Source organism: Lissotriton vulgaris, chromosome 1_1 (genome assembly GCF_964263255.1).
Source record: "Lissotriton vulgaris chromosome 1_1, aLisVul1.2, whole genome shotgun sequence".
NCBI classification, from domain to species: Eukaryota; Metazoa; Chordata; class Amphibia; order Caudata; family Salamandridae; genus Lissotriton; species Lissotriton vulgaris.
This window is the reverse complement of record NC_141685.1, coordinates 787,258,639-787,272,383: the sequence shown is the minus strand read 5'-3', so window position 1 is coordinate 787,272,383 and position 13,745 is coordinate 787,258,639.

Genomic DNA, 13,745 nt, shown 5'->3' with positions numbered 1-13,745 from the left:
GTCCTTGTGGTTGTCTCCTCTTGTTGTCGCCAGAAAAAGGAATGGGGATTTGCGCGTCTGTGTGGACTTGCGCAGTCTCGATAAAAACATCTGGATTGATTCACACCCCTTACCAAAAATCACAGATTTGTTGTCCCTTACCAGAGGAGCAAGGTGGTTCACAAAGCTGGACTTGGCCTCCGCTTACCACCAGGTGGTGTTGAGCCAGTCTTCTAGACATCTGACTGCGTTTGTCTCACCCTTTGGCAGTTTTCAATATTGCAGGATGCCGTTTGGCCTTGCGTCAGCGGCTGCTGTTTTCCAAAGGTTGATGAGTCAGATGTTTAGGGACACTCCTGGAGTAATTGTCTTCCAGGATGATGTTTTGATTTTTGGCGAGAACAAGGTGGATCATGACTTTTCTTTGAATCAGGTCCTGGAAATCATGCAAGAAAAGGGGATTGTATTAAAGAGAGAGAAATGTGTTTTCTTGAAAGAAAAAATGGAGTTTCTGGGCCACGTAGTTTCACATGAAGGTGTGGAACCACGTCCTGGCTTGGTGAAAGCCATTGTTGATGCTTCGCCACCTGTTGACAAATCTGGTTTAAAGTCTTTCATTGGACTCAGTGAATTTTACTCTAGGTTTATCAAAGACTATGCGTCAAAAGTTCAACCTTTGACTAACATGTTGAAAAAAAATGTGCCTTTTGTTTGGGATAAAAATTGCCAAGAAATTTTCAAGTGGATTAAATTACAGTTGGTTGGGGACAGTATTCTCAAACCCTTCGATCCCAACAAGGAATGTGTTGTGTCTGTGGATGCGAGTGGGTTTGGACTTGGGGCTGTTCTCACTCAGAGGAATGGGCAGATTGATAATACCATTGCATATGCCTCAAGGGTACTGCGTGGGGCAGAGGTTAACTTCTCCGTCATTAAGAAGGAGCTCTTGGCTTGCTGGTGGGCGGTCAGGAAGTTTAATCCCTATCTTTGGGGTAGTCACTTCACGATTCGCACGGATCATAGTCCTCTAGTCTCTATTTTGTCCGGAGAAAAGATTAAGGAGCATACCCCTAGGATTGCTAGGCTGTCCACAAAGCTTCTTCAGTATGATTTTGAGGTTGTCTATCTGCCAGGTTCGAAGAATGTCAGAGCCGCCTATTTTTCTCGTTTTCCTTTAGCTGATAATGATTCTGAGGCTGAAAAGGAAGATGATCTTGAGGATTGTTTTGTTGCGGCTTTGGATCTTGAAGGTATGTGTGCAATCAGTGAGGTTGAGTGGAAGAAGGAGTTATTGAAGGATGTGGTACTCCTTCAGGTTGTGAATTATCTGAAGTCTGGGTGGCCCAAAGAAAAGAATGTTTCTGGTCTTTTCCAAACTTTTGTCAAAATTGCTGATGAACTCACTGTTGAAGATGGCATTCTCATGCGGTGTGGAAGGCTTATTCCCCCTGAGAGCTTGCGGGAGCGTCTGGTGGATGGTGCACATGAAGGACATTTAGGGAAGACTTTCACCAAACGTAGGTTGAGAGATGTGTTTTGGTGGCCGCAGATGGACGTTTGTGTTGATTCTTTGGTTGACAATTGTGTCATTTGCAAGTCCTCAGACAAAAGTCACAAGGTTAGGTCTCCCCCTTTGGAGCCCGTTCAATTTCCGGAAAGGGCGTGGGAAAAGATTGGAGTTGATCTAGTTGGTCCTTTTTATCTTTTACCCCCTTGTTCCCGTTTTGCCATTGTTGCCATTGATTATTACTCCAAATGGCCGGAAATTCGTTTTATCAGTGAACCCTCCTCTGCTAGTGTTATTTCCTTTTTGAAAGACATCTTCTTGAGAGAGGGCTTTCCTTCAGTTGTCATGACTGACAATGGTGTCCAATTTGTCAGTTGTGAATTTGAATCTTTCCTTAAACAGGGTGGTGTGACTCATAAAAAAAGTTCTCTTTACCACCCCCAGGCCAATGGCCTTGTTGAGAGGATGAACCGTGTTCTCAACAACAGTGTCCAGTGGGCCATTGCCAGCAAGTGTGTGGTTGAGAATGCTGTGCGTTCCATGTTATGGTTTTACCGTACAACAGCTCATTCTTCTACCGGGGTTTCTCCCTTTGAACTCCTGAGGGGGAGGAAACCTTCTACTAAAATTTGTCCGGGCTGGATGTCAAAATGGGTGAAAATGAATGTAATGGATGGTATTGATGATTTTGTCAGAGACAATGTATCTGAAGCTCAAAAGAAGCAAAAAACTTATTTTGATGAGCGTAAGAGATCTGCTCCCCATGATATTTATGTTGGTGATGTGGTTCGCATTAAAAATCCTGTTCATGTCACCAAGGGTAGAAGCAAATTCTCTCAGCCACTTGTTGTTGATAAGGTCTGCGGGAATGCTGTACGTGTGAATAATAAGGATTGGTGGAACATCTGTAAAATTGTGAAGGTTGGGAGAGATGATGCTTTCACTTGCGTTCCTCAATCCAATTCTAGCTCTGTTTTAAACGATAAACGTTTCAGTACTGTTGATATTAACGGAAATGGCAGTAATGTTGATGGTGCCTTTGTACCAGGGCCTCGCAGGAGTCATAGAGTGTGTAAGATTCCTGCCAGGTTCAGATAACCCTTTGCTTCTGTCTTTCCTCTTCACTTCCAGTTGTGTTCTCTTTCCTTTTCTTACCCAACTCATTTTCTGGTTTTCTTTCTTTTCTTTCCTTTTCTGGTTTTCTTTTCCTTTCTTCCCTCCTTCTCCTTCTACGAATGTTTCTTCTTTTGTTTTACAGAAAAGAGGATAATGTAGTATTCACTGTATTGTGCCCCCCCAGGCACCTGTAGTTAGAACCTCTGTGCTTGTATGTTCTATGGCTTTGTGGTAGAATGTTGCCTTCTGGCAGTTGATAGCTTTTCCTGCTCCTAGTCGCTGTGCTTCTCCTAAGCTGAATAAACATAGACTACAAGCTATCCTGCTGTGGTGTCTACTTCAATACTACACAATCCCCATCTCTGAGATGGATCCTAGTTGCTCAGTCATGCGTTTGACCCTCTCAATTAAAGGCAAGAGCAACAATTTAATTAATTGCTCGATATTATTCATAAACACTTGCATAATACTTGTGTTTAAATGGCCTTGGGTAGCTTTACTTGTTTCTGGGCTTTTAGGTACAGTGGGAGTTCTTTCTGCCCGGCAAACCTTAGCTCGAGTTCCTTTATGTTTTGCCCCTCCCCTCTTTCTTTTCATTGGGACAACTGGGCCTAGTTTCCTGTTAGTGGTCGACTTTTCCAGGACTTGATTACCAGAGATTAATAGCAATGAGTCTTCCGACAAAGTAGGGGATTTTAAACCCAGGCTTATGTTAGTACTAGAGGAGTCCCTTTTAGTCAATGGGGTTGCTGGGAGATCTTGTAATTGGGGGGGGTGTTCCTATAATACTAGTAGGACCAGGACAAGTAATAGCATGCGTTGGGGTCTCAGCTAATTGGATAATCCCTAGAGATGAGCGTGTTCCCTGACATTCTAAGGATATGTGCCTCTCAGTTAGCATAATTTCTTTCTTTAATACTGAGGTAGCCCTAGTAATGAACGCATCCAACGTCCCTTGGACAGACCCTCCTGTTAAAGAGTGTCTGCCTAGGTTTAAAGTATTAGACATGGTAAATACTGTAAAAGTAGTACAATAAGCAAGAAAGTTAGTAACTAAATTTTCTTATTAACAATACTCAGAGTCTCAAAGTCTTACAGTCTTACTTCAAACCATGAAGATGAAGGGGGGGGGCCCAGCCCGGCCTCGTCTGGCCCCGGATGGCTACAGATGGCCCCCCCCTGACCCGGGCTTCACCCGGCTGCTCCCGCGTGCGACTCGCAGGGCGAGAGGCGTTCCTCGCTTTTCAGGCGCCTCCGGGCACAGTCATAGCGCCAGAGACGCGACTTGGCCGCCGGGGCACCTGGGAGTTGTGGTTCAGGCCCCCGCGGTGATTGTAGGTGGTGTTGCGGCCTCTTGTGCAGCCGTTCCCCTCACGGCGCCTGCTGGTGCCCGCAGGTATGGAGATTAATGAGCCGTTGCCCTCACGGCAGGAAATGGGTAAGTCAAAGGTTGTGGCAGAAGTCCCAATGAGCGCTCGTCGCTCCTCGCTTTTCAGGTGCCTCCGGGCGCAGTGATAGCATCAGAGACGCAACCTGGCTGCCGGGGCACCTGGGAGTTGTGGTTCAGGCCCCGCGGTGATTGCAAGCGATGTTGCGGCCTCTTGTGCAGCCGTTCCCCTCACGGCGCCTGCTGGTGCCCGCAGGTACGGAGATTAATGAGGCGTTGCCCTCACGGCAGGATATGGGTAAGTCAAAGGTTGTGGCAGATGTCAGCTAAATTCATAACACACGCATCAACTGTCTGAAACAACTCCTTGTAATAACCAGCAGGATTTTTACGGGGGTCAGGTAAGGTCTGCTTAAGAGCCAGGACCTCAGCTCCCTTCCAAGGGACATGCACCCACACTCGCTGAAAATGAGCCGGTGCAGCCGCAATACCATGAGCGGCATCAGCCACAACTGCCTCTCTCCATACAGGGGGAACCTGAAGGACTGGGTTCTTTAAGACCCAGCGGTGCCAGGGCACAACACCTGAAACCTTCGTGGGTAACCTGCTCCGGCGTACGAATGACAGAGACACGGGACACTTCCTTCGGCGTCAAAGATTCAAGGTTTATTTACTGCAGGGAACACAGAAGTCACGACAAGTACAACACGTGCAACTTGGGGAGACTGCTTCAAATTGGTTCTGTGGATCGCTCCTTTTATACAAAATTTACCCATAGGACAACATGATACACAAAGGTTTACAACCCGGTTCCCATAATTATCCCCCAGAGGGGTCATTTTGGTCACTTTGATACACACAAGGTCCGGAACATAAGTGCGGAAACATTTGGCGGTTCCCAACTGTAAAAACCCATCTTCCCAACATTAGTGCATTCCAATCGGCAGTAAAATAGATCGAAATAGGAACAAAGACAGGTGCAGAGGAAGATGGAGACAGTGGGGAGATCGGAAAGGGTGTAAAAGGGGAGGTATCGGGAAACACGAGATACAGGCATCAAAGGGACATGCCTAATGAGATGCACGGCTGAGACAATAAACCGGCACGGCAAGATGAGCCTCGAGCGGGGCCATCTGCCTTACAGTATCATCCCCCTCATCATAAAGACACTTACAAAGAACATGTGTCTTCCGCAAATATCTTGAGAGTCCCAGGGTCGCGAAGCGGACAGCGTCCGTTCGCTGGCTACTTGAGGGCAAGAGACAAAATGGATGCCGTATCTAAGATGGAACCCGTGGGTACAAAGGGAAAACCCACATAACAAACGAACGGTTTAAGTTAGCACAGCGAAACTGCGCACACTTACTAAACTCGTCATTTGCGGTTCATAGATACCAGACTCAACCATATTCGTGCGAGTCGAAAACACCACTTACAATTGTCACGGAACCTCAGACGCTCCTTTTGCCCTCATGTAGGCAAGCACTAATCGGAATCATATTCGATATTCATCAGACCATCTAGATGTTGCTGTAGCATAGCTCTGTCCAACCGAGTCCCCTTGGTAACAGGTGGCTGTCTCATACACGTTGTAGCACAGAGGCCACATAAGGCAGGACCACACTGCACACAAAGGCAACACGTGAACAGGAACGCCACAACGACTCCGATGATCATCAGAATCTTCCAACCCCAAGTCGACATCAGGCCCCAAAACCACCCAAGTAGCGTCCAATCCCCTACATCCACGTGTATGGATTCAGAGATTTTATGCAACTTTGAGATGGCTTGATAGACAGTCGGAGCGTTATCAGGAATGAAAATACAGCAGCTCGAATGGATCACCTTACATACCCCACCACGATCTGCTAAGATCACGTCTAAAACCATACGGTTTTGTAACGTCATAAGTCTATCCGCCTGAAGTTCAGTGGTGATATTACCAAGGGCACTGGCAGTAATATTAGCTGTCGATTCTACCACTCGAGTCAACTGTCTCAGGTTCCTACTATTAACCATAGGTCCCCAAAACGGGAGGAAACCCTTGAAAAAGTCTCCTGCCTCTTGACCGGCAGTATCCTCTTCGCTAATTACGCCTCTCACAACTCTAGTCTTGTGATAATCTGCATCTACAGTAAACGTCGGAGGCAACAAGTTTGCGATAAAACATGAGCCCATGAAGTCAGAGGGCAACCATGCATACGCACGATCATGACAGATAAAGTAGGTACCCTTGGCAGCCAGGAACACAGGGGACGAGACCATCGGCAGAATGTAATTTTCAGTACAAGCACTCTCTCCAAGTCGGGCTTTCGATCTTCGACCACGACCTATTAGACAAAAATTACCAATGTGGGGTACGACCCATATCGGAGGCGAGCTTTTAAGCTGTTTTTCACTAGTGAACACACTATATTCGCCTCTACTTAGGACCCTATAGGCTTGTACCTCTTCTTCAGGAATAAGCGAGGGATCATTGATATCACTATCTAAATCCTCTATTGCTATAGACAAAGGTTTTTGGTACAAGGTAGGACCAGAGTAGGGGGAACGTGGTTCTCGAATGGGGTGGAAACCCAGTGCGCTTCGAAACATTGTTTGAAATGCTCGAGCAGACCCTTGGGAACTATACGGTAACACCAGATATGGAATTCCCTTATCCGTAGTATGTGGCATCAACCCACACACCCAACAATTAGTAGTGTTAACCACTAACTGATGCTGATGAAGGAGCTGAATAAAGGAATTGTTGCGGAATTCTGCACGTCTAGCCTGCTCGTGTTCAGGTAAGATATGAAAAGAATGAGGAGATGCAGTGGAGGTGAGTTTAGGGTCAGGGGTAGGAGTAGGTATAGCAGAAGGTAAGAAGTAAGACATCGTGTAATACACCCCACCCGCCAATAATGCAGAAACAGTCAAAAACAATACGAATATTTGGAATTTAAAACATTTGGTGCGACTGAGTTGCCGCAGCTTGAATCTCTGCGCTTGAGCTCCTTCCAAGTCCGTCAGCTTCGAAAACGCCATTCCCTACGACCGTCCGCAACGTTTCTTGACGCACTTCGTTCTGTGTAGCAGCAGTCAATCCCTAGGAGTTCCCAGGAACCGACGGTCTTTAACCTAGTGTCAAGACCTACTAACCAGAAGGAAGTACGCGCGCGGCCCTATGGTCTTTATTTCACAAATATATATGCGAAAACAATGTTTCTCAGCTGTGGAAGCAAAAAGTATAAGGAACGAAACTCAATGAATATATACAAAATAATTACAGTAATACGAGTGTTCAAACTGATCGTGGAAAACGGGATAATGCAATTGTCAAAGGACAGAACAGGATCTTTTATTAGTCTCTGGTGCTAGATCGCAAAAAGTATCGGGTTTTCCCAGGACGCGTCTGTTCGTCAAACAAAGGATCCGTTGAAGGGACAACGTCCTGTTGATCAGCTGAATGTTCTGGTCTTGAGTCTTTTGATGACAAATGTTCAACAATGTCTTTTTGCTGCACTGAGGATTCTCCGACAGGTTGTGCGTCACTGAAAGGTACAAACGCCGGCAATCCTTCGGTTTCAGTTGATGCAATGCCTCTCCTCACCCACGAGTCTGCTGGCAACGGGATAGGGACTTTTTTCATATGGGTGGCATGCACCCAATTCTTCCGCCCCTCAAGACGAACTGCAGTTCTCGTGGCAAGGAGGACCTGGTAGGGTCCAGTGAACCTGGGATCCAAGTTGTTCTTGCGCGAGAAGTTGGTCGTCACCACCCAATCTCCGGGCTGGAGCTGGTGGCCTGGACCCTCCGTCTGCGTCGGCAATGCTTCGTGAACCTGTTGGTGAATTAACCTCAGTTTAGCAGTCAAGTCATGAAGATAATCGATCAACATTGGGTACTCAAGATCACAAAAGGCACCCGGTCTAGGGACCCCCCAAACATTGGCAGGACGACCGAACACTATTTCATAGGGACTGAGCCCTACTCGGGAGTGTACAGTTGCCCTTGTTGACAGTAATGCTAAGGGTAAAGCGTCAGGCCACGAGAGACCAGTCGTAGCCTGAATCTTTGCTAGTTTTAGTTTAAGGGTGCCATTGTACCCTTCAACCAAACCAGCTGACTGGGGATGATTGGCACTATGGAATTTCTGATTAATTCCAAGGCCCTTACATACACTCTTCATCACACTCCCCACGAACTCACTTCCGTTATCTGACCACACAATTCTAGGCATTCCATACCGAGGAAAGTATTCCTTCAGTAGGATTTTCGCAGTAGACAAAGCAGTGTTGTCTTTGAGAGGATAGGCCTCAATCCATCGGGAGAATGCGCAAACCACAACTAAAACGTATTTCAGGTTATTGCATCTCTCCATATGGATGAAGTCCAATTGAATCACCTCAAAGGGACATGAAGAGGGAGCAAAACTACCAGGAGGAGTTGGGGTTCCCTTACCAGGATTGTACAACATACACACCATACAGTTCTTAACCAAGCGTTCAGCACATTTCGTAATACCATCATTTTTCCACACAGGGGACAGCAACTTGCAAATACCTTTCGCGCTAATATGTGCTAACCCATGCGCCATAGTCACAACAGCTAGTACATACGCATCAGGCAACATCCATCTTTTCTGATCCGATAGGTCAATCCAACAACCATTCGCATCCAACTTTCCCGTACTTTCTTTCCACTTCGTCTTTTCAGTCTCGGTGGCCTCATTCTGAATTGCTTTCACACTCTCGATAGTGTCTTCACACATACTCGATTCTATAGGCCACCTAACCGAACTCGTCACATACATTCGAGTGCTAAGGTTTCGTGCAGTCTCCTTAGCAGTTTCATCCGCAAAAGCATTACCACGACCAACATCATCCGTCACCTTACGATGCGCACTACATTTGACAATCGCAACTTGCTTAGGCAACGTAAGTGCATCCAAAAGATCATTCACGAGCTGGCCATGCTGGATCTTCGTACCATGCGATGTTAGAAAACCTCTCTCTCTCCACAACCGTCCAAAACTATGTGCGACGCCAAAGGCATATTGGCTGTCGGTAAACACATTCACACGTTTCCCTTTCGCTAACACACACGCTCTAGTAAGAGTGATCAGCTCTGCAGCTTGGGCAGAATTCTGATTTAATCGTGCAGTCTCAACAACAGTATTCAACGTTACAACAGCATAAGCAGTCGTCACATCGCCATTCGGCAACTTAAAACATGAACCATCCACATACAGTGTTCCATCTGGGTCTTCCAATGGGGTGTTTTTAAGGTCCACTCGACCTTTTGTTTCCTCCTCTGTCCTCAAATAACAGTCGTGTTCTGTTATTTCATCTGACTCGGAGCTAATTGGTAACAAAGTTGCCGGGTTCAGAACATTACAACGTTTTATTTGAATGTGGCTTGCCAACAGCGTCAACTCGTACCCAGACAACCTCGCACTCGTCAAGTGCTGAGTTTTCGTACGATTCAAAAGAGTATCGACTGCATGCGCAACCATCACCGTAAGCATATTATCCATGACCAATCCTGCTGATTGTCGGATGGAGACCGCAGCTGCCGCCGTTGCTCGTAAACAACTCGGCAATGCTCTAGCTACCGGGTCCAAGGTCGAGGAAAAATATGCACATGGACGTTGCTTACCACCAAAAGGTTGCGTTAAAACACTCAACGCACAACCTTCTCTCTCGTGAACATATAATGTAAACGGCTTGCTGTAGTCAGGAGTACCTAACACAGGAGCCGAACACAATGAATCACGTAATTCAGAAAAACTTTTCTGACATTCTTCCGTCCATGGTAAAGGAGTCGAAACATCCTTGCACGTAAGAGCTACTAATGGTTTCGCTAGCAATGAAAATTTGGAATCCATTGCCTGCAGTACGACGTAATACCTAAAAAGGCACGCACATCTCTTTGGGTTGTTGGCACAGCCATTCGCGCAATCGCCGCAATTCTCTCTGGGGTCAACCGTCTTCCCTCCTTTGACAATAAGTGACCTAGATAGGTTACTTCTTGACAACAATATTGGAGTTTAGAAGGTGACACCTTGTGATTTAGCTCGCAGAGATGTTGCAGCAGCGACACCGTAGCAATTTTGCAAATGTCCTGAGTATCTGCAGCCACCAATAGGTCATCGACGTATTGGATTAAGGCCGCACCAGCCGGCAACCTAAACGCATCCAGTTGACCCTTCAAGGCTTGACTGTAAATCGACGGACTTTCACAGTAGCCCTGAGGAGCGCGTTTGAACCGGAAGCTGCGTCCACCAAGAGAGAAACCGAAAAGGTCTCTGCTCTCCTCTGCAATGGGAATGCTGAAGAACGCATTCTTCAAATCAATCACCGAAAACCACGATGCAGAAGCTGGAATCAGAGTCAGTAATGCCGTGATGTCAGGCACAACGGGGAACTGAGGAATCACAATTTTATTCACCTCCCGTAAATCGATAACAAAACGATAAACAGGTGGTTTCGAAGGATCAGTACGTTTTAGAATGGGCAGTACAGGGCTGTTGCACACGTTTCCCCGTGTTTCTTCAATAACGTCTTTCTTGATCAAATCATAGATGATCGCTAACAATGCTCGTTCACCATCAAGAGAGATACGATATTGGGGAATACGTGGCAATCGCACATTAGATTTCAACTGAACAACATAAGGGGAGATGTCAAGCAGGCCCACATCATTGGGACCTGTTGCCCACAAAGACGCAGGAAGAGAACTCAATTCCGGTGGAAGCTTATCGAGAGACAAGTACATAGGAGAGACAACCCTCTCTCCCAACGTAAGCTTTACACCCGCAGGAGAACAATACAAAGTTGCATACAAACGTTTTAGCAAATCCAGGCCCAAAAGATTTTTACCACAGCCAGTAGTCAAAATCAACGGAGCTTCTAGCTCACGAGGCCCAATTGTAAGAGGCAAAGGGCGCGAAACTGGATTGCTAACGGGGGCGCCAGAGAATCCAACGGAAACATTTGTTAAGCCAGACAAAGGTGCGCCAGGGAGTTTCGAATGCTTTATGGAACTTTTCGCTGCACCAGTGTCCAACAGAAAAGGCTCAACGACGCCCGATGTAGCAACTGCGACGTAAGGCCCTCTCTGATCAACCGGAACTGATACCACTCCCTCTCCTTGTCTATGGCTGTCCTAGTAATTACTGTCGTCAGTTCCCTGATCGACGTAATAATCGTCTACATTATACTGCGCAGATCGTCCTTGCGACGATCCACGTTGATCAAAACAATTATCAGAATTTGATGAGTTATCTGAGCGATCGTTCTGAGCACCACAACCTCTACCACGTGGTGTCTGCTGTGAACCACCACGACCTCCTCTAGATGAATTACCACTATTACGTTCGTTTAGAACAGGACAATTGAATTTGATATGTCCCTCCTGTCTACAATAAGCACATTGATTGTATCCCAATGAGGATCTTTGGGAAGAGGAGTCATTACGAGATTTTGATCTGTTCGATTGCGGCTGCGATCGATTTTGTTGCGAAGCATTCTGATTCGTACGTGGAGGATACGCTTGCTGCAACAACACTTTAGTTTTAAGCTCTTTCGTCTTTTTATCAGCACGGTCGCTTTCTTCTTTCTCTCTATTCTCGTAATATTGTGCCGTAGACAATATTTGGGCTGAAGTAGAAACCGCCCATGCACTTTCTGAATTCTTCAATTTATTGCTCAAATCGGGCAATAAGTTCGAAACAAATTTATCCACGAACAACCTTTGACCACCCTCAGTGCTCATATCCTGACCACTATGGTCGATGAATGCCTCCTCGAACCTCGTAAAGAAGTCGGAAACACTCTCGTCCTTTTTCTGCTTACAAGCTGACAATTTGTCCCAATTCGCTCTCATAGCTGGCATAAGAGTTTTCATTAACGTGATTATTCTTTGAGGGAGAGCAGTAATGAGTTGTTCAGGCTTAGCACCACCAGTTTGCAACCCATCCGCCGCTATAATGGCCGCCCAATCACCACCTAATTCGTTTGCGTGATTTTCCTGACGAATCTTAGCCCATACCGGTTGCGGTACAACATTGCCAAACAGCATATCAATATCGGCAAGATTCATTATCGTAGCATCTACACGCTGCGATAATTCCTTATAATACCCTGCAGGATTTTTGCGAGGGTCAGGCAAAGATTGCTTCACCTGTAACACTTCTGAGCGTTTCCACGGGAGATGTATCCATACTCTCTGAAAATACGGCAGGATAGGTGGAACGTGAGCAGCATCACCTGGCATCCACACGGGTGGAACTTCACGCATAGGAAACTGGCCAGACTCATCTGGCAGTCTTTCGACATCCTCAACAAACAAGGCTTGAGGTATAGGAGTGGGACGAAAAGATAGCAACCGTTCAACAGCACGTCGAACATTGGTATCCACTATCAGTCCAGCCGAGAACTGAAGCTGTAGATCAGACAAAGCGGTCAGCACCTCGTCAGGTGCGTCGGCCGATATGTGATCGCGAAGGACCTTACACATTTCTTCGAACACAAATCTCTGGGTTGGTATATTGAATTGACAAAACGTGTCGAGTACAACACGAGGAGGATTTCTAAGGGGATGCATCATCCAACCCATCGCCATATTATATAGCGAAGCGCGTTCCCTGTTACCAGGAAGCTGGCTCCGTCTTTGAGGACCATCTGAACCAGCGGACCCAAGAACAGGTCCGAGCGAGTGAAAGAAACTAGCCGCAAGAGGAGAATTACGACTACGAGTAGAGGGAGAAGTATAGGACACAGGACTAACAAGTGAAGGAGTAGAAACAGAAGCAACAGCAGGAGTTAACAGAGCAGGAGCAGGAGTATGTGGAAGCAGAGGAGCAGTAGGAATAGCAACAGACGAAGGAGCAGGAACAGTCGGAAGAACGGGTGCAGGTTGAGGAACAGGCAAAGGGAGAATAGGTGCAGGAACAGGTACAGGGGGAATCACAGGAGCTATGGTACCCTGTACATACGGAGGTGGCGACTTCATAAGATAGGACATTAAAGGATCCTCAACTGCCTCTTCCTTCTTTTCCGACTCCGTAGGCAAAGTAGGATAGCATTTATCTATAGTCATACGCTGTAATCTATCAAACACTTCCTTTTCCTTAACCTCCTTATCATGCTGAAATTGCTCTGCTTTCTTTACAATAGTAGCAACATTATCTCTCTGATTTCGTTTAGTCTGTCTGATTTCTTTCTGTCGGGCTTCTTTGCGCCACAACCGAAAGGCATCAAACATGGCCGGCCTTGACTTTTTCTCGAACAATTTAGCCTCTAGGTTATCTAAGATCGGGGTCTCAAAGCTACCATGAGGTGGCCAACTAAGGACACCGTCCTTCTTTGTATAGCGAATCCAATAATCATTAAAGGTAATCGGGCCGAGCCCGTGTTTACTGTACAGTTCATAAGTCGGAGTTCCAACCGGAGGTATCGGACACGAGTCCTCCAGTCGGGAATCCACACCACAAGGTCTGAAACAACTAAACAAAGTACTACGACCAGGCATCTTGCACACTAGCCGAGTTTCACAAACTTCAAGGGTTACGGGATTTACCAAGTCCCAGCAAAGAGCAAAAACCCTCGGTTTTTGGCGTCTGCAGTCGTCAAATAACACAACAAAGTACGCTAGCAAAGTGTCACCGACAAAAACACTCACACAGCGTCAACAACAAAAACACTCGCTAAAGTGTCAACAACCAAGGACTCTGGGAGCGACCCACCAATACTTAACTCAAAGATCGATGGC